Here is a 23,316-nt window from a genome sequence, read left to right on the forward strand (position 1 = left end):
TGTAATACCTTATTGTGTTTGTATCACTGCCTGTGGGTTTGGTAATTGAGCAAATACTTGATTTAATGGGCATTACCATCCATAAGGTTGTAACGGAAGAGAAATTATAACATAAAATTAAGTGCAAATTTCAAACATTTAATTAATTAAACATAATAATACGCTTCCAGCTCAGACATGACGTTAAATCCAAGGTCCAAATGGGAGTCGGGAGATAATCGAATGCAGGGTTACTCCACGCGGCTCCTGACTACAGTAGCTGTAATGCTCCGACAATCCATCAAGTGGTGCGGCTTTACCAAAGTCATACTGAAACATTTTGACAGATTTTTGAGCACCATGTACTAGGGATAGGCATGATTAATCGATAATTGATCATTAAGAATTTTATCGATTACATTCATTTTAATTGACAAACCGAATGTAGGTTGTTGTGTGTAGCGTGACCAAACAGGGGTCCGTACATGTGTCTCTGCACTCAGAAGGAGCGAGCAAACACAAACATTCGGTCAATCTGCAACGTACCGAAGCACAAACGCGTATTTAACGATGATTTGTACAAAAATTCCACGCTTTCCGTTGCGTTCGGGACAAGTGTGAGTCCATGTGCACAGTGTACAAAGCAGGAACATGTTTCGGTGTCCAGTGGGAAAAAGCTTTACCAGGTGAGAGTCGCGCAATGTCGATGACGAGTCCGCACCTCCCACCTCCTGTACGGTGTCCTGGTTTTGACAAACGCAAATATGGTCACACTAACCTGTATTCCACTGAGTCATGTCTTTTAATCCGACAGAAGTTGACCGCATCAGCGACACAAGAGCTGTAGTTTTATCTTCACTGAGTTGATGCAAATTAGCGATGCGGTTTTAAGTTTGGTTTCTGTGAGAGTTGCGCAAAACAGAATTAAACACAATATAATCTAAAACGGATTGATGTGGCTCTAGAGTCGTTACGGTTTATATGTCGTAAAGTTGAATTTATTTATGCAGATTAGCAGTGCAGATAGTAATAATAATGATGATCATTTTAATATAAAAACGTTAATGATTAATCGATAATCGATCGTTAATTCTTCCGACGATCGATTAAGAAAATTTCATCGAATGCCCATCCCTACCATGTACCACATAAAATCAGGTCGAGGTCAGTAAGACAACCAGAATTAATACATAAGGTGCATCGGATTGTAAGGCGCACTGTCAGTTTTTGAGAAATTACAGGATTATTGGTGCGCGTTATAGTTCAAAACATACGGTACCAAATTCTTGCTGATATTATCCATCTTCATTAATTAATTTATTTTATTATTTTATTTATTTACTTCATTAACATTTTTGACAAACAAACTGAGATAATGTCATTCTTATCAAACAAATAAGAAGCAAATTTGGATGCATTTTATATGAGCATCGAGTTTATTCCTTAGTATCGAAAATTTTAGAATAGTAGCAGCAGTAACCATGACAACAGCCCGCTCCATTTAACCCCCCAACCCCCCTACCAGCACTCACCCGTACAGACCCCACTCCACTCCATGTCCAGTAGTCAGTCCAGGCATCTTAACTTCCTGTGATTAAACTGGCAGGGGCCCTCCTTCTCCCAGCTGTTAGCCGCTGTCCGTAAGCCTTAATTCGGGTTCAAATCCTGGTAAACTGCGGTGAGTCCTGGAGGAGGTCTGATCCGGGCTCAGGCAGGTTTGGTCAGGTGTAGCCGCGCTTAATCCCCCCACAGCTGGCAGAAGATCACCGCGTGACCCCCCCCCCCTCCGTATGTGGACATATGGGACGGCAGACTGGAGACCCCTGCCCCATCCCCCCGTACTGTTTTCTCTCTCCATTCCAACAGCGCAGTGCAGGTGAGACCTCGGATGAACTGGACTACGGAGTAAGATCATGTGGGGGATTAGGAAGACCACCGCGACTAGAACATCTGGATGGAGGTCAGATCATCTCCCTGTAGTCTATTGAGTTAAGGTTTAACTCACACAAGGGTTTCAGAATGATGAGAAATGATGAGAAATAAGATCCGTTGCTGTAGCTATCAACAATTTTAAACCAAGATTACATATTTGCAGGGGTGTGACTGTATTTGTGCTGAACCGTTTCGGTACAGGACGTTTGGTTCGGTGCGCAGCTGTACACAAGTGAGTTCGTGCAATTTGTGTGCGTTTACATTCCACCACTACATGTGCAGCTACACGGAAGACTCTGTTCTTTTATATAATCACGAGGAAACTCATCCGTGATTGGGGGTGGCAGTGTTTCCCGCAGCGTTTTATAGTTAGGGCGACCGCCTTGACAACAATGACAACAATTCCCCCCTTGACTACGTCCTTTTGAACTATGTGAATTCTCGCAATACTACGGTCGTCGCGCCCCGGTCCTCACTTTCGTACTTTCGCCGGCATGGACTCACCGCTTTCCCCCCACACCCCTGACCTCTGTCCCTGGCGAAAGTGTATTTTCAACGGCTGGGAACATTGTAACTTCAGCAGATCTGCATTTATTGTAGACAATGTGGACAAGTTGGTTTTTCTGACCAAAAATATGAAGACTGAGTAAAAATTCATGCTGGAAAGTTTTGTTTATTACTTGTTTACTGGAATTAATTTTGTACAATAGCATACATGTGTTGCTTATTTGAGAATATTTTATTTAACTTATTAGTATTACCAAGCATTTATTTTATTTTCCCATTTGTATAATGTTAACACAAATTGTTGGTTTAATAAAAACACAAATAAACAACAAGCAAATGGTTTTGAACTGAACTGGGACCGAACTGTGATTTTTGTGTACTGTTACACCCCGACATATTCATAAAAAACTTCTCAAAATGTTTCATATAACAGGAAACCGACATCCATGAGTATGTTGACCACAAATGCAATAAATCAGCTAAAATAAACTAGCTTTTCTGGTCAAGAATCTTACCCGTCACCATGGAGATTCTGTTTCTTTGTTTAGAATGTTCCACAGTATGACATTTACATATTTTTTGGTTGTATTCATTGATCAAAATTACTTTAAAATCATGCATTCTTACTGTGAGCAGGCTTGCCTCCTCAGATCTGACCAGTAATTTGGAGATAGTTTTGTGTAATGTGCAATGCTATACTGTGGAACATTTTTGCTAAAACAATAACCCTATAGACTGAATGCTGGTGATGGACCCTCTAGAAAAAGTATAAAAGTTTGTCAAAGAATAAATACTGTACGATAAAATAATGTATGCAAACTATTCCTCATGTTTCGCATCTTCTTTAGAGTAAAATAGAAAATAGTTATAACGCAATCTCCCAATTTTGGTCAACTAAAGGCCCCAAAAAAGAGTCTCACATAGCGGCCTTCAAAGAGTCAGCAACAGTCCTGATAAGATCCATTCTCCACAGCCTTGCAGAACAGTGTGATGTCATCCGAAACACGCCGCTCCAATACTCACAGCTGTTTGTCTGAAGTGGTCACGTGACTTGGCCGCCGTCCGAAAACACCGAACTTAACCCCTCGTACCACTTTGTTCTCCGTCGCTCGCCATCATCGTTTTATCTCCAAATATCTCGGAATTCTCGCGGAACTGTGTAGCCACCTGCGCGTACTTGTGTGTGCGTGAGTGTGTGCGCGCGTGTGTGTGTGTGTTCGGGTCCGCACAGGAAATCACCGCTTCAATATAGCTCTGATTAAACTTCCCATTTACCGTGGTGAACCTTCTCTTGGCACGATGCCTCCAGAGCGGTGCCAAGCTCTTTTGAAACCTAATCAGTTTTTTTTTTTTTTTTTTTTGCTTCTCAGATCACTATCCGCCGGTGAGTGCGCGTCCTCGCCTGGAAGTGGAGGAGAGGAGGGGGAGAGGGAGGGAGGGATGGAGGGGGAGAGGGACGGACTTGGTGGACATAGCCAACTGGCATGGTACCAGACGGGCGCACCTGTTAAGAGTCTGAAGGTGCAGATTGCAGCGAAAACACCACACCAACTCAACACGCACCGGAGACGAGAGGGTACATGTTTGTGAAGAAAATTCAAAATATCCTCTAATGAATAAAGAAATGTAACTGTTTTTTAGGTCTTCCACAATTATAACTGGTATTTTGTATAGGTATTCAAGTGAGAGTTAACAACAATAATAAATATTTTTTTTATAAAGCACTTTTAAAAACAAGTACAAGCAGCAATGAACAATACAGAAAGCACAAAAACAGACAATAACCCAAACAGTTCAATTAACAGGGTTCACACAGTCATGGAAATCCTGGAAAAGTCATGGGATTTTGTAAATTCAATTGAAAGTTTCAGAATTTTAGTGTCTATTTCAACTTCTGCGTTCTGTTAAGTTATCGTTAGGCTATTATGATTATTTCCAAACGTATGCGCCTTTTGTTTAAACGAGACGGGGTCAGCCTTATCATCAGAAGAGCCTCTAGTCAGGTAGTGTTACAGATTGATACAAATGAAATTGTATTTCAAGTTTTAAATATTTTAAAAAGTAAATATTAAAAGTAATAAATATATTAAAACCTTAAAATACAGTAAAAATGTTTGAGGAAATAAGGATTTGGGTGGAAATGTCTGTCTTAAGTGTAACAGGGTTAATAATTGTCTGATTTTCAGGCAACAACTTGCAAAATGTTCAATAATTCCAGCTCTACAACCTTCATTTCAATTTTATTTTGATTTTTTATGGAGTCATGCTGGCCTTAGCTAATGCTGTTATGCATGATTATGCGTTTTCCTGTCAATATCTCTAAAAAATTTTGATGTTGCAGCCATTTTTAATTGGGATACATCCAAAAGTTTACTAATTCTTCCCTGATATTCTGGGATTATTCCCTGTTGCTTTCATCAATTATACATTCAATTGTTCAAGAGATATGTTGCTGACAAACCAATAGAAGAGGGAATGATTTTCTGACTAGTGGGCCTTCTCACTACAGGGCCTTCTGACTTGTGGGCTTTCTGACTAGGGGGCCTTCTGATGATAAGGGTGTAACCAAACGAGACGACAATAAATGCACTGACAGTATTTTGAATGTTAAAAAACTATAATCACAAACCATAAAGTGAGTGGAAAGCAGTAACATTTCATATTTAGCCCTAAAAGTCTGATCAATTCTACACATGTAGGTGCTGTAAAGTCATGGGAAATTCACTTCAGGTCATGAAAAAGTCATGGAAAAGTTTAGAAATTTTGCCAGTGAAAAACAGTGAGAACCCTGAATTAATTATAATAAATAAATAAAAAGAAATAGAATAAAATAAATAAGGAATAAAATCAATTTGAAGTAAAACAGGAGTAACGTGACAAACCAGTGAGGAGCCAACGGGAGATGGATTTGGAGTCAAGACCGGAGAGGAGGGAGTTGCAATAGTCTAGACGGTAGATAAGCTCGTGGATGACTTTTTCAAGGTCAGGGCAGGAGAGTGTAGTTTTGATTTTACTAATTGTGCAGAGGTGGAGAAAACAGGATTGGGTGATCTTTTTTTGAGTCAAAAATGACGCCGAGGTTTCTGGCAGCAGGGCTGATGTTGGGAGCAAAACGGTCGAGACTATCGCTGATATGGGAGGTGGACTGGGAGGGATTGATTAAAATGATTACAGATTTGGAGCTGTGAAGTTGTAGGAAGTTCCACGCCATCCAGCTGTTCATGTCGTTGAAGCGGTTTAACACGGCAGCCAGGTTCCCGGGGTCGTTTGGAGTAACATTTCGGACACTGGTACAGAAGGGTTTAGTTTAAAATCTGTCAATTCACAAAAAATACATAAATAAAAATACTGGTAGAGGGTCCGCAAGCTCCTTTTCTTCGTGGAGATACTATCATTTTGCCTAGAATGTTCCGTAGTATGGCATTAAACTTCAATTGAATACCTTTAAAAACGTGTCACCCATTCTTACGGTGAGCGGGCTTGCCTCTCTGGTTTCCACAGATCTGATTTGTAACTTGTCCTGATGGCAAAAACTACTCTCCACAGAGGTAAATAACTTCAATGCCATACTGCGGAACATATAGACCAGGGGTGCTCAATACGTCGATCGCGATCTACCAGTCGATCGCCGTGTCTCGTCTCGGACTCGCGTTTGGACTCGGTCTTTTCTCTCACTCAAGGTCTGACACTCAACAAGTGTGATCATATTTCATTACGGCCGCTGCTGTTGGACTCTACAACACATCACAAACACACACGCTCCCTATGCACGGCTCGTCTGCAACAGCGTGTGCCCTCGTGTACCAGCGTGCATCACAGGGCAGGTTCAACTTCCTAAACATCCTACCTGTCCATCTGCCTCACGTCAGCACGCCGCCCCTCGCCTTTTCACGCTCTTGCTCCTTCCTGCGTACAGCCAACACAAGCCCCTCCCACAGTGCGGCTGATTAGAAGAGCAAGACCAAACGTGAAGCAAAAACCAGTCTAAATTTGTGTTCCAGTGTTGGCACAAAGCAGGTCTACAGCATAGAGCGGATCTACAGAACAGACCTACTGCCACATTTGTCTAACAAAAGTGCACAAATGCATCTGTGTTTGTCACGATGTGCGTTTGGTTTGGTAAACGTGCAGAGGCTGGTAAATATCACTGCAAAACCAGAAAAGAATGAAACTCCAGTTTGGAACTTTACAAAAACAGGTTTAAAAATCTTCCTTCACTTTTTTCACAGTTTTGTGTAAAGTGCCAGAGGAAGTTCTCTTAAAGAAGAGGTTCTCAAACTGTGGGTGAGGGTCCAAAAAAGGGGCACAGAGTGTTTCAGTGCAGTTTGCTTGGCTTTGTATTAGGTAGATCTTTATGACTTGGTCATTTTGTAAGTAGCTCGCATGCTGAAAAAGTGTGAGCACCCCTGATATAGACAATGCAATAACGTTTCCATGGAGACAAGCAAGAGACAAACATATTTTAAGGTAAGGTTCAAGTATGTATCCAAATACAACGTTACAAGCTTTTGTACTTTTTTTTAACTATTACTTAAAAAATGCTTCTAAAAACTGAAATAAATATAACTTTACAGCCCATATCTTGTGTTCCATGTGTTTCTAGTCAAAACTCACCTTTGTCTGCTGGCATGTTTGTCACATATTTGGACATTTCCAGTCTCCTAACAAGTCTTTTGTGAGTCCAGCCAGCTCGCCGTCCCTTAAGCTGTTTATGATAATTCTCATATTTAACACATTTAAGCCCCGCTGGTACATTTGGACGTCCGGCTCCCTGATAGCTCTTTAAAGGATTTCGGATTTGATTCATCTCGAGTGCTTTTTACCGATAAAATACATTAACCTGAATACGGCTCGCGGAGTGACCGGGGAATTACTGCCGCAGCTTATCCCGCGAAGGTATCAACATAAGCTCGGTGCGTTTCAACCGGCGGGACCCCCCTGCTAGAGCCCCCTGCTGGCCAGTCCATCACGGCGCTCCTTTGCTTCGATTTGTCTTGCTAATGAATGGCAGCTTTTTCAAATGGTAGATGATGGGTTGTGATAGCGGGATCCGCGGGCACAGCCGGTGGTAGATTTTCACCTGACGGGCTCTGGCGACGAGCCCAGGCACTCCGAAAAGCCGCAGCGTCTTTTTTTTTTTTTTTTTTTGTAAGAGGATTTTTGGTGGAATGTTTCTAATGGAGGATTATAGGTAGACACAATCTGTTGACTTCACCTACAAGCACGGTCAGAGCTGTGATTTAGATTGGAAAAAAAGAAAAAAAAAAATTAAAAGCGCATTTAGCCAGAGATCACGGTCGTGTATTTTTTTCCAGGTGGCTTTTTATCGGCTCAGTCTACAATCCGAGCTCCTGTCACGTAACCGTGTTCATATGTTGTTATACTGCGCATCAGAAACCATCAACGCTGATCCCTAAAGTACAGCTCAAATGGACTGTTTGCATACTGGGCCAATGTCACGGTAACACGTAGTCACGGGAACAAAAATACTTATATGAGATGGGAAAGAGTGATGTTATTAATGGTGCATTCAAGTGTCCTCTGTTGAAGTCCTTTTATTATTGGGTGCAAGTTTGATAACAATAATTCAACCTTCGTGTGAAAATTAAAATTGAAGTTTTAAAATATCTTGACCTCCTGAATTTAGTTTTAAATGGTCACACCTTGATTTCATTTTTTTTTTTTTTTTACTTGAAATCACTGTTTTTTGCAATCTCTGGTTTCCAAAATCATATAATCACTTTGCAAAATAATCTTGTACATAGCTAAGATTTTTTTTTTCTTGTGTATAGCAATGATTTAAAATTGTATTACTTATTTTTCTACATTATTTTACTTGTACATTTACATTTATATAATTACGACTCATTTGAAACCTTTTTTGCTATCTTTTATGCTACGTATTTAGAATTTATTACCATTACCATTTATATTTTTTGTCTTTATTATGTTATATTGTGATGTGTGAGCTCCTGTGTCCAAATAATTTCCCTTGTGGATCAATAAAGTTTGTTTAAATCTAAAAAGACCAACAAAAACTCACCTGTGATATACTGTATTGTCCTTTACATTTAAACCGTCAAAATACAGTGGCCAATCTCTGATCCTGGAAGCTAAGAAGGTTTGGGCCTGGTTAGTACTAAACCACTCGAAATACCAGGCGCTGTAGAGGAGTGAAAGCTGCTCAGATACTGTTGTTGTGTCCTTAGGCAAGACATTTTACTCACCTTGCCTATTATATCATTATATTTGGTGAGCGACGGACTGGTAGTGTTCAGCGACTGAGTGTGGAGTGACTGAATAATGAACTGTAAAGCGCTTTGGGTATCTTGAAAAGGCGCTATATAAATATAATCACTCAATCAATCAGTACATTCTATCCACGCTTACATCACAAACCAGGAAGACGTTTGGAAAGATGCGATGACAACTTCCGGTCTAGTTCCCGACTCTGGACTCACCAACCAACTGTGATAAAGTAAATGTGATTAGCTGGAAAATGAAGACTTCATACGTATGTGCTGTTTGGAATCCTCGTAAATTTGGTGCCCTCGTCTCGTCTAATCGCATGTACCCATTGTGCTCGGAGTTGTGCGTCAGTGAGGAAATGATGAAAACTGAGGTACGGTTGTAAACGTTGAGTAGCTGAACATAACAGAACGCTACAATGACATGGAGATGAAGAAACATTGGACATTTTCTCTTTTTTTTCTAGATTTTGTCAGACTTACTTCAGTGACCAGAGCCCACAGGAAGTTTTCAAACGTCTTCCTGGTTTGTGACGTAAGCGTGAATAGATCTTATGGCGCAGTTTTTGAGAGACCTCGAGGAAACCCAACAGCCCGCATATTATTGAACCCAAACTTTACGGTTTGTTTCTTATTTCACATCGACGTTACTTCATTCAAGCTCCCGTAATCGGAAAGTTCTCCTTCAGAAGTACAAAAGAGTCCGCAGAAGTACAGGAAATACTTTGCGAGGCGTGAAGAGAATGTCCGATCTGTAATAAACAAACAAATCGAGCGATGCCTTTATTTTTGATCACTGGAATCGCCTAGAGCCACTGACGCTCACATCGCGGCCCTTTGATTCGACCCTGTCCGCCTTTAATAATGCAGCCGGTCTGTGGGGTTGCCCGGGGGCCCATCTCCTCGCCCCGACGTCGGCCATCTTGGACAGGGAACACCGTCCGCGGGCTGTTAGCGGGCTGTTCTCTAGCCGGGCTGTTCTCTAGCCGGCGAGCACAAAGGAGCATATTAAACAGCGGAGTTTATCAGTCCGAATTAACTCACCAATTCAGAAGGTCTTTAATCTCGATCTCCACAAATGAAACCCAACCTTCCCCAAAACACCGAGACACATCATCAAAAATTAATTACTCCTTCGCCCCCCCTCCTCCTCTTCCTCCTCTTCTTCCTCATTTCCATAAGACTCAGTTAAAAAAAATGTAAAATTCGTTTAAAGTAACTAGTGACGTTGTCTTTGAAGATCAGGACAACTAGCTCAGATCAAAGGCGGGCTTCTGTGCGCATGAGAGCCTGATTAGCATAATGAAATTAACTCCCCAGACAAGAATCTTTAATAGGTGCAACAAAAATGCATTAACAATATTTAAGCAATCACTGTTTGTGCCCGTAATTCAACAATTAGACAAGTTGGCTTTAATTAACGGGCCCTTGGAAAAGTTAACATCAAATACGGCGTTCAAAATCGTCATTTCGTTGTTTTACTTTTGAAAATTCTCATTGTTTTTCTGGTCTTGATTCGGGCCATGAAATCAATAGGAATTTGCATATTCACACTGATAATTGCCAGGCGCCTGATAGTTGAGCTATAATTGTAAACTAATGAGTGCGACATGTTTGTGAAGTCCCCAGTCCAAACCAGGACCAGGATGTGTCTCACCGGGTTTTCAAAGACGCTAATGTCCCACTCCACGGGACAAAAGGGACATGGGGCTTGCGGTGTTCTGGTTTAATCCTGGTTTAGTCCTGGTTTGATCTCCATTTGGTGCTCTTCTAGTCCTGGTTTGATCTATGTCCTCTCATAGTCCTGGTTTAGTCCTGGTTTGGGTCGTCTTCTAGTCCTGATTTAGTCCTGGTTTAGTCCTGTTTTCTTCTAGACCTGGTTTGATCTCTGTTTGGTTTCTATTTGTTCTTCTTCTAGTCCTGGATTAGTCCTGGTATGGTCCTGGTTTGATCTTGGTTTGGTCCACTTCTAGTCCTAGTTTGTTCTTCTTCTAGTCCGGGTTTAGTCCTGGTTTGATCTCCATTTGTTCCCCTTCCAGTCCTGGTTTAGTCCCCTTTTAGGTCATCTTCTAGTCCTGATTTAAGATCTGTTTGGTCCTCTTCTAGTCCTGGATTAGTCTTGGTTTGGTCCTGGATTGATCTCTGTTTGGGCCTCTTCTAGTCCTGGTTTAGTCTTGGTTTAGTCCTGGTTTGATCTCCATTTGGTTCCCTTCCAGTCCTGGTTTAGTCATCTTTTGAGTCGTATTCTAGTCCTGATTTAGTCCTGGTTTGATCTCTATTTAGTCCTCTACTTGTCCTGGTTTAGTCCTGTTTTGGGTCCTCTTCTAGTCCTGGTTTAATCTTGGTTTGATTTCTATTTGTTCCGCTTCTAGTCCTGGTTTAATCTTGGTTTGATTTCTATATGTTCTTTTTCTTGTCCTGGTTTAGTCCTGGTTTGTTCCAGGTTTGGTCCTCTTCTAGTCCCGGTTTAGCCCTGTTACTATACCCAATTTTTTCCCATGTATTTGAGCCAAATTTATCCTGCCCCAGTACAGATATATTGTATAAACGGCTCTTGTGGTCTAATTACAAAGTATCTTATTGCCTGATAATCAAAAGTGTGCAGTTAGCATGCTAGTTGTTGACAGCAGAAGTCTCTGAATGTGAAAAGTGCTTACAAACTCATTACTAATTGCGACCCTTGTAATGCATGAGGTAACTGAGGAATAAATTTGGACCTCTGCAAACCATTTAAAATGAATTAGTTCTGTTTGAAGATAAAATAGAAACACATCTTGAAATTGTCAACTTTATTGTCAGTTATTTTCTACATTTGATCCATTCTTCTGTTCAGATCTTGAGGTAGAATCTAGGACCAAGCTGGAGGAGTACCCATCCTGAGTCCTGACACAAAAGGAACTCCAAAAGGCCCGTTTTTGTCCTTTTTGTAAAACCTGGAACCATTTGGCTTTGGGGCTAGAGTTCTAACCACTACGCCACTGTGGTAAGAAAAAAGTAAAAGGTTGAAACAGCTGAAGAATCAAAGAAGTTCCAGAGGTTTTGAGAGCCAAGATGGAGGACTAGAAGAACCATACGTTACAGTGACACACGCTTTGAATACATAAAGATCATTTGGATTCTAGAAGGCCACAGTCTTGTTTTTCTCCGTGCAGACAGAAGCAGTGAAAGAGCATGTCAAATGAGTAGCACATCTCCTTCTTTTTGGCTAATTACTCTGTGTTGTGTTGTGGTCCGGGTCTGCTCCGTCCACACTCCACGCTAATAACACTGTTTGGGTGTTGTTTGAAATCGTAACCTCCGGGGACGACATGACGAAAAGATACTGCATAATTTAGACCGGCTTTTGTCTCCAATTTATGGAGATTGCGTCACTGTCAAAAGTATGTAAAGTATTTTGGTTTGTTTTGACGTTTTTGTGCGTTGTTAAGATTTCATTTGAGTTTATAGGAGTACGGTGGTGCATTGTGGCAGAGTGGTTGGCCTCTGAGTCTGTTGAGTGTGCATTATGCTAATTTCTGTTTCTTCTGGTGTCCAGGGATGCAATTTTGTGTTGGTACCATACATTGCTTTAGTATTGCAATAGAAATAAATAAATTAATTAATAAATAAATAAAAATAAAAATGTGAGACTGTAAAGAAAAAAAAGAAAAAAATGTATGAAGAAAACTAACAAAAACAAAGTTATTATTGTAATAAACATCTGAAAAAGTATGTTTGATTAATGACTATTTACAGAGTTATTAATCCAATAAATTCAGTATAATGCAAAAAAAAAAAAAATATAATAATAATAATTATTAAAAATATACTTTAAAATCATACTTTAAAAAAAAATTTGATCACACTTAAAAAAAAACAAAACAAAAAAAACTAACCCCCCCATAAAAACATACTTTAAAAATAAAAAAATCCTATTTAAAAAAAAAAAAAAAAAAAATCAGCTTTTATAAAAAATATGTACATTTTAAAATTTATCCCTCAAACTTTTTGTCATCATACAGTTACATTCCTGATCATAATAGAAAATTTGTAGTAGTAGTAGTAGTAGTAGTAGTAGTAGTAGCACAAGTAATAGTACTTGTGGAGACATTTTCACATATCAACCCACAATAACTAATATTAATGTAACGGAATTTTCGAAAAAACAATTCAGTCTTGCAAAGTGGGGTTGCCCAATGTATCACAAAAAATATCGATATCGCGATACTGACTGACACAATAATCAGTATCGTAACATATTTAATATACCGCAGTAACACCAAGGTTCACCACGTGACAAAACTGAAATCCTTGAGTCAAAAAGTAAATAAAACATCAGTATAATATCGGTATTGCAGTTCTTAACAATTATATCACAAAATGTTCCTGCTTTAATGCAAATACAGCACCTAAAAACAGACAGAAGAAGACGGGCTTATAGAGAGAGACTGTGAGGAGGAGGGGCTAGCGATGAAGACGAGGAGGAGGAGCGGGGGTAGAGGGGTAGTGAAGTTCCAGTGACCCAGATTGCGTCTCTAAACATAAATAAATAATCAGGCTCTAACTATAACTCCACTTTGAGAGAGACTAGCATGGCAGAAATGGACCCGCCGTATCCATGACTACATAAAACATAATCATACGTACAGGTAACACGGTGTATGAATATGCATGACAAACAACATTACACTTTTACATGGCTTACTGCAGATTCACTTTACTGCGGAAAGTGGTTCAAAGTACTTTATTTATTTATATGATCCATAATTGAGTGATAGATTTTTTTTCTCTATATGTAACCAAATAAGCTTGCATAAAGGTGCACTTTGATTTTTTATTTTTTTTCTCTCAAGAGTACGCATGTTGTTGTGTTGCCTACAATGTTCCACAGTACGGCTTTACATATTTATATTTCTTGCACACATTCGTTTACCAGGGTTTTTATTTGAGAAAAGGGGGGGGAGGAAGGAACAAAAAATGCATTCTGTCTTACTGCATCTTAAATGGACAGAATTTTGGACATAGGGCCTCATTTCCTAGTGAGCCAGAGTGTTGGAGACGTGTGGAGACACTTTAAAAATATTCCATCCAGTCCTTCTATTTGCAGAGGTCGCTGGTGCTAGGCTAGTGTATGTCAATGGCTATAGTTAGCCTGCCGCTACAAACAGTCTTACCCACTCCACAAAACACCCAAAGAAAATCTATTATTACGCCAGACTGTCCATGTGAATGTCTGTGTTGATAGAATAATTTTAGAAGTAAAACCAACCTTGCATTTGAAGAATTTATGTCTGAGCAGCAGCGGTGAGTTGTACTTCCTGATAGAAAGCTTGGCAGCAGCGGACTGATATATGAGAAAATAGTCCCTCTACATGCGACGATTCATGCGATGCAAATTTATTATTCTGTTGACAAAGACATTCACATGGACAGTCTGGCGTAATAATAGATTTGCTTCGGGTGTTTTGTGGAGTGGGTAAGACTATTTTTAGTGGCAGGCTAACTATGGCCATTGACATGCACTAGCCTAGCACCAGCGACCTCTGCAAATACAAGGACTGGATGGAATATTTCAAAAAGTGTCTCCACACGTCTCCAACACTCTGGCTCACTAGGAAATGAGGTCCTGTGTCCAAAATTCTGAACTGTCCCTTTAACAGTCTTGTAACTCAGCTGTGGTTGGTGGTGTCAATTGCTGGCAATTTAATGTCATACTGTGCAACATTCCAAGCAAAGCAATAACAGCAAAAGGATGACTGACCCTCCACCACAAGCTGTACAGTTATATGTAATAAAAAGTCCTATATTACACAAAATTGACTCTTGTGAGTTTTGACCCATGTTTTGTTTCATTCACACATGTTTGAGTTATGTTTATTATTACTTTGTCTACATCCCTAAAGCTCAAAATGCTCTGTTCTACCTTGTGATGTCACGTGGTGGTAGTTTGCACATTAACAACAATAACTTTTACCTTTAGTTCAGTAGAGCTAAGCAATTCAAAGACTGAAATGATCCAGATGCACATACAAAACACAATGGAGCCCTTCCTGTATTACCACATCACAAGTGTTTTATGTTCAAGAGAAGAACTCAGCCTGAATAAGCAGAGTTTGTGTGTTAAATATGTGGGAATGGAACAAAACACAACTCCAGGAACTACTTTTTTGATGAGGAAGCAACATTATAACATAGATCAGAATATAGCGTACTGTAAGAAAATATTCGATTTAAATAAAATTCAAATGTGATATTATATTTATATACTTTTAAAAATACATATATTGTTGTAAATCTGTTATTAAAAAAGTAATAATATTTCATAAACAATCTGTCAATTTTAGTACGTTTGTGTTGGAAAAATTGTGTGTTTTTATCATTTTTAATATTTATTGTGATTTTATCCAAGCATGATGGATGAATTTAACTAACTGTTTATTGAACAAAATCATTCTTCACTGGAGCACTGTAACACTTTATTTTGATTTTTTTTTTTTTTTTGTGTTGTGGATGAATGAAATGTGAAATGTGGTACCTGCCTCTCAAATCTGCAAAACAAATTTACCTTCAGATACGAATAAAGCAACCTAAACTTAAATTAAAAAACTATAATTCCAACCTATAGTGAACTTGGGTTGGAAACTTTTCAAAAACTGAGTGACAAGTTTAAAATCACTTTCATTTGTATTATTTTCTCAAAACAAAAAAAGAAAAAGTAGCAGACTGCATGTCCAATGTCTGAGTACTTTACCGTCCAGTACCATGAAATACACGTTGTACTGACGGACAGTACGAAAAGAACCATCCGTCAAAACAAGCCCGACCATAGGAATGTTACTGCTCGCACTACACTACACCCAACAACACTCTAAAATAAACCTTCCGTGTATTTCTTTTGGACTGGGACCGGACTCTGGCTCTGAATCCTGTCTGGACTGGACTAAACAAGGCCGGGGACTCGGAGGTTACAACAGCACTCCCTATCTCCGTAAATAAACAGGTTTTTCACACGCAGTTTGTTTGAAGAAGAAATGCAATGAACGCTAGCACTTAGGGACCCATAAAAACAAAAAAGCGCACCGCGTATCGTGACGTCGTAGTTGTTTTAAAGTACTCTCTGGCGACCGCCGTGACATTGCCATTCCCATGCCCTACCGAATACTTTCCCTAACTCCCTCCTCCTCCTCCGTCTCCCAGCGCGGTCCAGGATGTAGCCCGGAGTCCACTGACCTATGTGGGAGTGATTTTTTTTTGGGTCTTGTCGCGTTCATTAAGACATCTCCAGAGCTCCGTGTTTACCGCTCTTATCATCTCTCCTGTTCTCCGGCGGGACCTCGCTCTCCCTCTCTGTGCGCGTCGGGGTCGTCAGTTGTAATAAATTCATGTGTGTGGCAGATTCAGATTGGCCATAATCACGCAGTGCATTAAATATAGATGTATTTATTCTGGGGAGAGGATTGCGGAGTCTCTTTGAAAACCTAGAGACAGAGCAGATGTGAGAAAAGACGAGAGGGTGAGACAGGACTAAACACAACTCTGTTTTCTTATGATCTGCAGATATGGACATGAGAAGTTCGGCTCGACGATTAGCACATGCAAGGGTTTTATAACAATACTGTAAATCCAAAACAAACACGATTGCATATGAGAAAAACGGTGTTGTGTTTTTGCGGCGTCTTAAAGGTGCAGTGTGGAACTTGTCCATTAAATGTGTTTGTTTCTGTCGAGATGTTATTGCTTTGCCTAGGGTGACCAGATTTTCAAAATAAAAAACTGGGACATCCCCGGTTTGTAGTGGCTGGTAATAATAAAATTGTGAATTGAGAGCGTAATTAAGGGAAATTATTCTGCAGAGAGCATTCGTGACTAACATGTGAGTCAGTATAGTCATATTTTCTTAGTTTTTTGGTCGTTTTTAAGCAGCTTTTTTGTATTTTATAGGGATGTAACGATATCCAAATGTCTCGGTACGATATTATCACGATATGCATCTCACGGTACGCTATTTATTGCGATATTTTGAAGAGGTTAATATAATTGTAGATTGGATACTTTTTTGCTTTTAAAATACCCTAACAAGATTTTGGTGTGAATTATTTCCATCATAATCCCAAGAATTCAAGTTTAAAACATGTTTCTTCATGTTGTTTGTGGTGAAATGAATCATGGGATATGTAGTTCCCGATGTTTATAAGATGTTGCTTCTATAAAACCATGCATTTAAGCAAAGAAACTTGTAATTTGATATATTGTGACAGCCCACGATATAATTGTGAGACTTCTGAAGATACGATATTGCAATTTTGGTTATTGTTACATCCCTAGTATTTTACTCAAACAAGTGACAATTTATGCATCTCTTTACTGTTGGCAGGGGTCAGATTGGTCAAAAATATGAACGTCTTGGACATTTCTTGAACAAAACTGGAACAAATCACTGGTTTTGTATAAATCTGCTGGGACAAGGGGACACAGGGCTCAAAACTGGGACTGTCCTGGATAAATAGGGACGTCTGGTTACTCAACAGCAATGTGGTATTAAACTTTTGTCTACATGGAGACACGTTACAAGTCAGATCTGTGGAAAGGTGACCATGTAAGGTATTTTAGAGCAATAAAAAAAAACAATCATCTAAATACTCGGGGAAAACTGACCTCCACCTCGAGAAAGTGCAATGGAACGGCCGATCAAATCAGGGTTTTGAAACATAAACTCAGACTAGTTCGGTGCAGAGCGATCAGTTGAACGTTAAACTTTCTCGGGCTTCCATATTTTCCCCAACTGTTGAAATGGAACACAAAAGGATGTCGGTAGAACTGACTCAGAACATAGAACCATAAAAGCAATGCAACAGTAGAATGTGATTTTCAATATTAAATCATAGTACTTTCTTTTATATTCCCATGTGGTCTTATATCTGTGTTAATCCTTCAGTGGTTAAGGTAGGTTCCATAGTGGTCCATGAGCGTATATTAGTCTATGTGCTCTTATACTTGCTCAAGATCATTCGAAAGACATTCAAGAAGGCTTCAATTTCTGTCCTTTTAATGTGTCTTTTTTAGTACTGATACTAGCTCAAATGAGTACTGTATTTTCCGTACTATAGGGTGCTATGGATTATAAGACAGACTGTCATTAAATGGTCTATTTTCAAACTTTTTTCACATATAAACCACACCGGACTTTAAACAAAACACAGCAGTTAGATGGGTCAGTCGGACTTTGTCACGGTGACTCTGGGCTTTGTTCAGTTGTGGCGTGTAGGGAGGGTGCTGTCTGGGACGCTGGATTGTTGATGTGTTCGCAGTGACTCAGTTGTTCAATTGTGTCTAGAAGTGGCACATTGCACTCGCTTTTTCGGTTCGTTCCTCTGTTCCGTTCCTTGTCGGCATGGAGTGATGAGTGTGTCTGTGGTGGTTTTTTGCTGCGCGGTCGCTGTCTGCTCCGTGTGTGTTTGCGTGCGCTGCAGGTGGTGCGGCTTTGTAGTTTACTAAAGTCATGCTGGGACACCCGAGTGGATGTCGTGTATAGGGTGGTCTGGATTGCGGGGTGTGCAGTCATTTTTTGATGGGGTTGGAGGCTTAAGAGCGCGCCCAATAGCCTGGAAAATATGGTATCTTGTTTCAGTATCAATTAGGCTCTGATTTTGATACTTTTGGAAACCCTACTTCTATACTTTTAGAACAACTCCATTGATTTTAGTTCGCCCTGTTACCTGTTGAATGCAGTTGCAAAGAGAAAAGAAAAACAAAGATTTGGGTGTCCCTGTGAGACTATCCTACAACTGTGATGCGGCTCTGATCTCTCTTTGACCTTTTTAGCTTTTTTCCTTCCCTCTAATTCGCCCATTTTGTTGAACACGTCGGGAAAAAAAGCATCTATTTCCCAGTGAAAGTGCTGTTACCTTTCGCACCTCTTCAGACCTGTCCCAGGGAGATACCGCTTCACTGTTAATCGACCGCGAGCTCCCGAGTCAAACTTCGCCACTGACCCCTCCGTACTCCCCTCCGACCCCACCTCCTTCCCCACGGCGACGGTCACTCGGAGGTGAACCGGTCTGTCCAAGCGCGCAAAGCTCCCCCCGCGGGACCACTCCGCCGCACCATCCTCACCTCCTTCTACCACCTCGCGCGCATCCTTTTAGGGCCCGTCCATTATGGCGTCCTCACCTCTGGTCCGGTCGGCGGCGGCTCGGGTGGGGGGCGAAGGGGGTGGCGAGCGTGACCTGTCCGTGCCACTCTCTCCGCTCTCGGGTCTGAGCGCTCACCTCCATAACGCAAGGTGACTCCTGACGGTTCACAGACACGGCACTTCACTTAAAGTTGCCAGTGTCCAGGGCTTAACACTTTGAGAGGTGATTGCGTTTGTGGTACAGTTGCAGCAGTCGGTTGTTTACTGTTTAAGAAGACATACTGTACTTGAGCCTGCTGTGTATAATCTATGACACCAGTGAATCATTCTTTTATAATTTGCTCATTTTAAATAGTAAGTAAAAGTAAGACTTTATTTATATAGCACTTTTCATAGCCATTTTTTTGTCACAAAGACGCTTTACAGAGCATTACATTCAGCATTATTCATTCACTCTATACCTGGTGATGGTAAGCTACTGTTGTAGCTACAGCTGCCCTGGGGCAGACTGACAGAGGTGCGACTGCCGTGCCAATCGGCGCCAACCCCTCTGACCACCACCACCACTTATGCACACACAGTTTAGTAAGTCCAATTGTTTTGATTCAGTTTTGTGATAAATTCTCATGGACATCTCAAGTCAACTGCTTCAATTACGTTTAATGCCTTATTGTGGAACATTCCAGGCAACACAACATTTTGATCATTTATGAAAACAAACAGGTGTAAGATGTAACAATATACATCAATTTTTATTAGATATTTACAATGTAATCTCATTGTGACCAAGTTTTCTGGGGTGCTTTTAGGGGTGTGCAAAAATATTGAAATATCAATATTTCGTATCATTTAATGTGATGATACAGTATCAATATTGTAGGCTGTTGTATCAATATATCGGCAAGAGTATTTTTTGGTATATTTATTAATAATTTAGTAACAGCGCTACAGTTTTGTTGCTTATTTAGATAAGAAGATAAAATTGACATTTTTCATATCACAGTATCACAGCCATGATTTAACCTTTTTTTTTTTTTTTTTTTTGAACCGTATCGAGTCGATTTGAAATATATCGAATCAAATCAAAAGGGTACTGTATCAAGATATGTATCGCATCGTGGCCAATGTATCGTATGAGCAACTTCTTAATGATACCCAGCCCTAGTGCTAATTGTCCTTAATCATTTTCCAACAGCTAATGGAACATTTTTTGTATTTTATAATTTTTTTCTTTTTTGTATAATCGGTTTACAAAAATAGTTCAACTTACAATCAAATGTATTCATCAATCAATCAATCAATCAATCAATCAAGACATCAGAACTGTCTAGTTGAAACCTTTGTTCAATTTCAGTGGGTGCATGTCCATATCCAAATTCCTCAGTACGATTTTTTCACGATATGCATGTCACGGTACGATATTTACTGTGATATTTTGTAGAGGCTAACAGAATTGTGAATATACTACTTTTTCCTTTGGTTCTTTCATAAACCAAAGAGTTAAGATCTAAAAGAGCTTAATAAGTCATTTCATTGGAGTGAAACAGAGCAAAGCATCATGGTCTATGTAGTTCCCTCTGTTTCTTTTAGCTGTTGCTGCACCAAAACAATGAATTTAAGCAAAGAGACTCGTAATTCGATATACTGGCCCACGATATTATTGAGAAACTTCTGAAGGTGCGATATCACCATATTTCGGTTACAGTAACATCCCGAGTGTTGACCTTTGACTTTTACTTCCTCTACTGTGGTACTTTAGCGACGCTTAGACCTCCAAGAATGGCACGTTCACCGCCTTCAGACTTCCTCAACTTCTGTTATTTTAGCAACGCCGTCCATAACCCAACATGTCTTATTTTAGCCCCCAGCAGAGCGCGCAGACCGGACCGAACCAGGACTACCGGGGCTTATGAATTAGAGGCCTCGCTTACGTGGTAATTTGGCCTGGAATTAGGGGGATAACTGCAACTTAAAGAGAGGAAATCCTTTGAGTTTCCTTTTTTCTAGCAGCGCACCTACCTCACTGCGGCTAATGAAACCCAGATGTTGCTCCACGTATCATCCCCGCTGCTTTCCTCATCACGAAACCTCTTGAAATCCTGTCATCATTCCGTCTTTGTGCTCGCCGCGCTTGTGTACACTCAGCTCCGTAATCACATTAGCGAGATTTAATCTAAGAATGGGTGAAAAAAAAAGAAAAAGACTAGCGTTCTCCCATCAAAATTTAGCCGCGTGACGAGCTAGCGGTGTGCCCAATCCCGGGGTGCTTTGCTGCAGGACCGGAGAAAAAAAACGACAAACAACGAGGATGAAAGGGAAACGCTAATAATGTCTCACATGTGTACTGGCAAATAGTCAAGCTAACACCGTTGCGATGCTAGCGCTAATAAGCTACATGCACTATTTATGATGATAAACTAGAAAGCAGGAGGGGGTTCGCGCTGACAGTAGAAGAAAACATGTCAATCTTGCCTCGGAACGCCGCGTGTCCGACCGCGAGCTCGGTGTTTGCCTATGATGTATAAAGGCGGGAAAAACCACATCTGAAAGAGAGATCGCCCAAACTTGTACGCGTCTTAAAGAGGCGAAAAGGCGCTGTCAGTCAAACGGAACATCAAAGTTAAGCAGAGGTCTGTGTAAAGTAAATATTTTTGTTCTAATAGTTTGTTATTGGCTCGCCTGGAATGTTCCACAGTATGGCATTAAAGTTGTCCATCGTATATTTACTCAATTACATGTGTTTTTATCGCCAGAAAATGAAAAAATCAACTAAGTGTATGTTTTTTACTCAGTAGTTTGAAATGGAAAGCAGAGCCACAGAACTAAGGTTGAGGTCACCATGGAGATGTTATAGCCTTGCCTGGAATGTTCCACAGTATGGCATTAACCATTAACCGCTATCTTGGATTAACTTAATTCCAGGTGTTTCAGTGCTTAAAAAAAAAAAAAAATAAAGTAAATATTTAGTTTAATTTGAATTTGCAGTGAAGAGTTTGAGAGTGGAGGAAAAACTCACTTGCTTGTCTCCATGGAGATATTATGGGCTCACCTGTAATGTTCCACAGTATGGCATTAAAATTGTCTATCATGTATTCAAGTAAAAAAAAAAAAATCATCTAAGTGTATGTTTTTTATTCAGTGGTTTGCAATGGAAAGCAGAGTCACAGAACAAAGGTTGAGCCACCTGCTTGTCTCCATGGAGATGTCATTGGCTCGAATGGAATGTTCCACAGTATGACATTAACCGTATCTATCTTGGATTTCCAGTGCCAAAAAAAATGAAGTAAATACTTAGTTTTTAGTAATAGATTAAATTTGCAAAGAAAAGTTGGGAGAGGAAGGAAAAAGTCACCTGCTTGTCTTCATGGAGATGTTATTGGTTATTGGTTCACCTGGAATGTTCCATAGTATGGCATTAAACTTGTCTATCATGTGTTTACTCAAACATGTGTTTTTATTGCAAAAAAATAAATAAATAAAGTGTATGTTTTTTATTCAGTTGTTTGCAATGGAAAGCAGAGCCACTGAACAAAGGTCGTGGATGAAATGCCACCTGCTTGTCTCCATGGAGATGTTATAGCCTTGCCTGAAATATTCCAGAGTTTGGCATTAACCGTATCTACCTTGGATTTCCAGTGCTAAAAAAAAAAAAAAAAAATAAAGTAAATATATCATTTAAATTTGCGATGAAAAGTTGGGAGAGGAAGAAAAAGTCACTTGCTTGTCTCTATGGAGATGTTATTGGTCATACGAGTCGCTTTGAATGTTCCACAGTATGGCATTAAAATGGTCTATGATGTATTTACTCAATGTGTTTTTATCACAAAAAAAAAAAAAAAGTAAAATCAAATAAGTGTATGTTTTTAATTTAAGGATGAAAAGTGACCTGCGTGTCTCCATGGAGATATTATAGCCTTACCTAGATTGTTCCACAGTATGGCATTAAAGTTGTCTATCATGTATTCACTCAATTACATGTGCTTTTATTGCAAAAAAAGAGAGAAAAAAAATCAACTAAGTGTATATTTTTTACTCTGTAGTTTGCAATGGAGAGGAAGAAAATGGATGGATAGATGGTTTGCAGTGGAAAGTAAAACCAGAGAACAAAGGCTGAGGAAGAAAAGCTACCTGCTTGTCTCCATGGTGATGTTATAGCCTTGCCTGGAATGTTCCATAGTTTGGTATTAACCGTATCTACCTTGGATTTATTTAATTTCAAGTGTTTCCAGTGCTAAAAAAGAATAAAGTTAATATTTTGTTTCATTTAAATTTGTGACAAAGAGTTGGGAGAGTAAGAAAAAGTCACCTGCTTGTCTCCATGGAGATGTAATAACCTTACCTGGAATGTTCCACGCTATGGCATTAACCATATTTATCTTGGATGTATTTCATTATAGGTGTTTACAGTGCTAAAAAAAAAAAAAATAGAAAAGAAAATAAAGTTAATATTTACTGTAATTTAAATTGGCGACAAAGTGACGAAGAAAACCTCACCTTGTCTTCATGGAGATGGAATAGCTTTGCCTGGAATGTTCCGCA

Source organism: Boleophthalmus pectinirostris, unplaced genomic scaffold, assembly GCF_026225935.1.
Source record: "Boleophthalmus pectinirostris isolate CB_2022bp ecotype Guang Dong unplaced genomic scaffold, ASM2622593v1 HiC_scaffold_11, whole genome shotgun sequence".
Taxonomy (NCBI): domain Eukaryota; kingdom Metazoa; phylum Chordata; class Actinopteri; order Gobiiformes; family Gobiidae; genus Boleophthalmus; species Boleophthalmus pectinirostris.